This window comes from Pongo pygmaeus, chromosome 11 (assembly GCF_028885625.2).
Source record: "Pongo pygmaeus isolate AG05252 chromosome 11, NHGRI_mPonPyg2-v2.0_pri, whole genome shotgun sequence".
NCBI classification, from domain to species: Eukaryota; Metazoa; Chordata; class Mammalia; order Primates; family Hominidae; genus Pongo; species Pongo pygmaeus.
This window is the reverse complement of record NC_072384.2, coordinates 37955724-37962836: the sequence shown is the minus strand read 5'-3', so window position 1 is coordinate 37962836 and position 7113 is coordinate 37955724.

Below are 7113 nucleotides of genomic sequence, written 5' to 3'. Positions count from 1 at the left end.
AAAAAGCCCCAGTGGGAGGCAAAGCCACCAGGACATTCGGTTGTGCTTAAGAAGTGTCAGTTCAGAACATCCTTAGAATTTACTTCAGGATGACTTTATTTTGCCAAGATGTAGCCCATATGTATTTACATGTCTGTATTATTCTTCATAAGATAGTCATTGGGTAATCCATCAAAATGTACACAGGACATTCAAAAAACCACATACCATCTGAAATATCCAGAAATATTACAGAGCATCATGGAATACTTTTCCTGTCACCCCTAAAAAATAAATTTTCCCTGCTTGATACTCTACAGCCAGAGGTTTTCTGTGCCCTCAGTCAGAAGATGTGAACTTTCAGATAGTGCTAAGGAGGTGGTTCTAGATATTTCTTTAGGGTTAACCATGTAACCAGCCAAACTTCTAGCACTGCTTGTAAGGCAAAACTGTGACGGTGGCCTTTCCTTTTCCACTCCCAAATTTTTTTTTGAGAACAGTTCTCTCACCTTCCCCATCAGTCAGGTCCCTGGACTCCCAAAATTCTCACCCTGGTCTGTTAGCAAACTTGATCTCCGTCCAGCCTTGACTTCCCCAGAGAGTGAGTCCATATGTGCAGACAATAGCACTTTTCCACCCTGTCATTCATTTATTTCATTTATTCACTTATTCATTCATTTATGAAATATATTATCAAGCATCTACTTTGTACCAGGCACCCTCTTATGCTTTGGAGATACAGTGATGAACGGGCAACTCCTAGCTCTTCCAGTGCCACACTCTAATGGCAGGAGCAGATAAGAGGAAGTTTAGCTAATTTTGTAAAAGTTCAGATTGTGATAAGGGATACAAGAGAAATAAAACAGTGTAATGAAATAGATTCAGTCTTGTACAGCCTAGAAATCTAACCCTGACTTATTTATTCATGACTGACACTGGTTTTAACGTCTTGCTGTGACTATAAGCATTACCAGATGGGCATGGCGGCTCATGCCTGTAATCTTGGCCCTTTGGGAGGCTGAGGAGGGCCAATCATGAGCCCAAGAGTTCGAAACCAACCTAGGCAACACGGCAAAATCTCACTTCTACTAAAAATAATAAATAAAAAAAAATTCAGCAAGCATGGTGGCATGTTCCTATAGTCCCAGCTATTTTGGAGGCTGATGTGGGAGCATTACCTTAGCTTGGGAAGTTTAGGCTGCAGTGAGCCAAGATCATGCCATTGCACTCCAGCCTGGGTGATAGAAGTAAGACAAAAAATAAAATAATTAAAAAAAAAAAAAAAAGCATTACCCTGTGAACTCCTTTAGGGCCTCAAGAAGGTATTTCATTTTTGCATCTTCAATGTGTTCCTAAGTACTCATTTAAGTGTTGAATGTTAACAGAGACAAAATATTATTAGTCCAACAAATATATCTTCTTGAGCAATGGTGGGATGGAATTTGAAGCATAAGAAGCCTTTTTCCAACACCCCCTCCCATCTCACATGATGCCTGGAGATTCTGCCCAGGAATGTTCTATAGGCTGTATCCTATAGTAGAAGTTCAATGGCTTTGAAAGAATTTGGCCTGTCCACTTTTAGCTAGAGTTCTTCCTTTTATTATTAGACCTAGATTCAATATATCGGAAATAAAGACTGTCACAACCAAGCTCCAAATTAACTCAATTTTTAGGCTTATTTTTCACCGTTTGAGTGGAAAAACTAAAATTGTTTTTCTTCTGCTCTCAACCACAATAACAATCAATCGACACAGAAGACTTCTGTGACCAAATATGTGGGGGGTTTTCCCCACCAAAAAGCAAGCAATCAATTCTGCAGCAGACACCACTGCGTGCCATCTAATTCAACTCAATTCTGACACTACCTACCTGGAAATAGCGTTAGATCCCACAGAGTGAGGGCTCAGTCCCTAAGACTACCCCACCCCACCCCAGCTTCTGATGCCAATTGCTAACCCCAGGTTGTTATTCTTGTGCTTCTGACCGACTGGCTATGAATCAGAGGTCTCGTGACGTCCTGCCCCTTAGATTTGAATAATTTGTGAGAACAGCTCACAGAACACAGGGAAACACATTTACTGGTTTATTAGAAAGGATATTAGAAAGGATATAGATAAAGAGTTGCACAGGGCAAGGTATGGGGAGAGGTGTGAAGCTTCCAAGCCTCACCACCCTCCGGGGCTCACCATCCTCCAGGAACCTCCATGTGTTCAGCTATCTGAAAGCTCCCTGTCTTCTTGGGCCTTTTATGGAGACTTCATTGGATAGACATGATTGGATAGACATTGGTGTAGACACAAGATCTGATAAAAAGGGTATGACTTAATACTAATAGGCTGAGTGAGGAACCCAGCAAGGCCTGTCTGTTCAGGTTTTTCTTGGCCTCTCTATGCAGCATTCTTTCCTCCCAGGTATGGGGCAGGGCTCCTTTTGAAATGGGGGTCTTATGATCTACAATCAGACAAGCTAAGTCATAAAATTTCTTTTTGGATAGGTGGGGGAAGATTAGAGTCCTGCTTTGGAGGAAAACAAAGGAGCAGGTGAAACGAAGGCAGGAGAAGGTCAGAGAGAAAGCGTCTATTTTTGAGGCCTGTTTCTGAGGCTCAAATCACCCCAACATTATAAGAAAAGCCTATAACAAGGGCTATGGGAGTTATGAGCCAGGAAGGATTAAAACATATTTTTATATATATATATAAAATAATATCACACACCCCAATGTACTCCTTACACTCTCAAAGGAAAGAGAATAGACAGAAGAAAAGGCAGAACAATGCAACCAGACAAAAGCTTTAGAAGTCTTCCTTCTTTTACTGTATCCACACATTATTGGTCAGAATAGGCCAGCTTATGCTATAGTAATAAATACTCTCAAAATCTTGGTAGCCTAACATAACAGAGGTCTCTTGCTCATACAAAGTCTGCTGTGGGTCCAAATAACTCTCTAGAACACCTTCCCTCCAGCGTTACTCAGCCATGCAAGCTGTGCATTTCAACACAAGTCCAGTTCAGGTGCCATGGTGGCTTGTCTATGCATTGGCCTGGAAAATAACATGCATCTTCTCCAGTCACAGTCCCTGAGCCAGAACCAGTCTTGTAACCCTGCCTACCTGTGCAGGTGCTGAAAAATATGAGGAAGCAACTGGGATGTTTGAGGAACACCACTGCCTTTCCCACATTAGTCACTAAGGGTATCAAGGAAAGAACACTAAAAGCAAGGAAGTGTTCATGGGTCCGTGAGCCTGGTCTTTGTCTGCCTTACTCTCCTATCAACACCAAGACGGGGATCCTGGGAGGTTCTTACACAGTTTTACGTAGCAGGTAGAATCAGTTTGCAATAATGCCTAGAGACTTGTCTCACTATCTCTGAGATTCTGTCCACCACTCACCACCCCATCCGTGGCTATGGTTATAATAATCTCTCCTTAAAGTTGTAATTTCCAAATGATAGCTTACCCCAATTATCAATGCTTCCCCAAAACAGTTTAAAGACTTTCATGACAGATTCTGAAAATAGGGCCAAAAACACATTTGGGCCGGGCACGGTGGCTCATGCCTATAATCCCAGCACTTTGGGAGGCCGAGGTGGGTGGATCACTTGAGGTCAGAAGTTCGAGACCAGCCTGGCCAACACGGTGAAACTCTGTCTCTACTAAAAAGCATAAAAATTAGCTAGATGTGGTGGCATGTGCCTGTAGTCCCAGCTACCCAAGAGGCTGAGGCAGGAGAATTGCTTGAACCTGGGAGGCGGAGGTTGCAGTGAGCAGAGATCTCACCACTGCACTCCGGCCTAGGCAACGGAGCTAGACTCCATCTCAAAAATGAATAAATAAATAAACACACACATTTGCAAATAACCTGGTTCGATCATTTGTTGACATGGTTATAGACATAAACACTTTGACTTTTAAAAAATTTTGTTCAAAGTCAGAGGAGAGGCTGATAGCCCCTATTTAATATTCCCCTTGGAAAACAAGAGGCTGGCATCTGGTTTCCCACAGATTCTTCGGTGTCACAAACAGGTTCTGCAAACTACAAAAGACCTTCCACAGGGCCCTGTCCTTGTGACTAATGGAAGAGAAAGAAACTGTGTGTGTGTGTGTGTGTGTGTGTGTGAATATGGACAACTAGCATCACAATTTCATACTTTTGTCATTTCGCCAACAACAAAACTATGGATGGTAAGTTCAAACTAGAAACCTCTGGAAAAGAAAGGGGATAGGGAGAGGTAGAGGGAGAAAGTATTTTCGTTCTCAAGACAGTGCCCACCAGACTTTTAATACATACCTATTTTTCCATTCTTAGAGATGTCTCATTCACTCATCCATTCAACAAATATTAAGGACCAATATTAATCCCTGTAAAAAGCACTGAGGAATCAGTGGCCAGTAACATTAACACAACCCTGGCGCAGTCTGGTATGGGAGACAGATAGTGTACAAATAACCACATAAACAAATATGTAACCTGCAGTCATGAGCCTATGCTTGTTTGCTCTCAGAGCTGTTTTCCGCTCCTCCCCTGCTCTGCTATATTTCCTTTGCCTTCTGTCTTTCTGGTAGGTTCAGTCAACAGAAGACCTTGGCAGGAGATTGGAGGAGAGGAGGAAGGGAAAAGCCAAGGGATGTTTTTCCCCATCACTACTTCTCCTCCCATCACCCATGAGGCTTTCTCCAGCTCTCAGGTTTTGATGACACCACCTCTCCCCTTCGTCCCTTCCAGTGCCAGGGATGGCAGTGGCTTCCACCAATTGTTTCCCGCATGCCCAGCACCTCTATAGCCAATTCCTTCATGGATTTCCTTCCTGGGCAATCACATAACAATAAAACCTGTGTTGAGGGCCAAAAAGGAAAAGTATGTTGTGAAGAGAGGACAATCAAAGATCTGTTATAGTCTTTATGAGTGAAAAAAGCTTCTCTGAGAAACAGACATTTGAGCTCACATAGGAGGAATGAATCAAACTCAAATAGGCAAAGAATGTGGTTAAAAGCTTCCTAGAACAGAGGACAACACAGGCAAAGGCCCTGCATCAGAGGAGCTTAGAGCCGAGAAGGAACTGAAGTAAGCAGGTGTTACCAGGGTTCAGGGGGCAAGGAGAGAGTGGGCTATAGAATGGGATGGCGGTTAGGAAGAGGCTGGATTATGCAGGTCCTATAGGCCACATTTAATACTTTGATAGCTATCATGAGGATAACGGGTAGCAACTGGACAGCTTTAAACAAGAGAATGATAAGATATATGCATTGTTAAAATGATCACTGTCTATAGTGCAAAGGCTGTGATAGAAGTGGGTGAGAATGGATGTAAAGAAACCAGACAGGTTGTACTGCAGAAACCCAGGCAAAAGTAGACAGCAGCCTGAGCAAAGGTTAGTGGTATTAGAAATGGAGAAAGATGGATGGACTCAAGGGATATTTAGGAAATAAATCAGTAAGCCTTGGCAATTGATTAGTTAAGAAAGGGTGATGGAGAGAGGGATATCAAGGATGACTCTAGGGTTTGGCTTATCCAGGTAGGTGGATGAATGGTGGTGCCATCCACCAAGACAGGAGAAGCTGAAGGAGGGATGGGCTGTGTGTGCATGTATGGAGTGAGGAGGAGATGGATCATAAGTGTAGTTTTGCTCATGTTGAATTTAAAGTGACTTAGAGATATCCAAAGGCATTTGTCTCTCCTAGGCACCTAGATAAATGGGGCTAGAGTTCTGTGGCATGTTGGATTTTTGTTTCCAATTCTTCACTCGCTTGCAATAGAGTTTTACACTCAGTCTTTTCCATGTAACTTTCCTAGTGGGAGGGGTGTGTTTCCCCACCTGGTGATTTTAAATTTGGCCCTGAAACTTACTTTGGTCAGTAGAAGATTAGGGGCCAAGATGCAAACAGAGACTTTTAACATGCTTTCATGTTTGGCTTGTCCTCTTGTGATCCTTCATGAGAAGAGCGTGCTTTAGCAAGCCACTGCCCTTCTAGCCCAAGCCTTAGAATTAAGATGCGCTGTTGACCAAAACACAACCAGGTGCTTGGGTCTGGCCTAATCCAGCTGAGCAGTGCCTTGCCTAGCTGATCTGCAGACCTGTGAGCTTTGTCATAAACCACTAAGCTTCTGAAGTTATTCGTTCTGCAGCAGAAACCAAGGAATATAGCTCAAAGGAAAGGACCAGACAAGAGGCATACTTGTAGATGAGATCTTTCAGGCATCAGTCATTACATGATTTTAAAACAAATCCACTTTGGACAGGGCTGGACAAACTTTTCTTTGATCATCCCTCTGTCCTCTGAGCCACGTAGTGCATCTCATCTGAATACCTTTAACCCTCTCTTCCATGGCACTGCAGCCAGGCCTGCTAATCAGGGCCTCACGCTCCAAACTTGTGTCACTGCCTTCACACCCAAACTCTTTGTCCTCTACCCATCTTTCAGCTTAGACATCTATGGAACATTCTGATTTGGTATGTCTTTGAGTGGCAATGGCTTATGCCTCTCAAACATTTGCTTTTTAAACGTAAATTTCAATGCTGGGCCAAAGCTAGCTAGATATCAGGCCATGTGGAGTTAACATCTTTGCCAAAGAAAGCCACTGTCTACATCACAAAGTTGACTGCCTGCAGCCATCAATGTAGAACATCACTCAACTTTCTCCAAATGCCAGTGAGAGGACTTGAAACAAGATCTTTTTTTAAATTATTTTTATTTTTGTAAGTTCTGGGGTACATGTGCGGGATATGCAGGTTTCTTACATAGGTAAACGTGTGCCATGGTGGTTTGCTGCACCTATCAACCCATCATGTAGGTATTAAGCCCAGTATGCATTAGCTAATTTTCCTAACGCTCTCTTTTCCCCAGCACCACCCCGACAGGCCCCAGTTTGTGTTGTTCTCCTCCCAAAACAGGAACCTTTTGAAGACTCCATTTAGATTTCTTGATAGGAAGAAAAAAATGTGGAAATCTATATTATGTATGTTGATTCCTGGTTCCTCCAATTAAGGAATCCACATGGTTGCTCCAGTTTAGAGTTATCTCAAATTCTCATTCTCTTTCTTCCTCTCTCCTCATTATTTTTTCTTTCTCTCTTTTTCATTTCTCTCTCTCCAGTCAGGCTGCATTCATTAAGCTCTCTTTGCTTAGGTTTGAATAA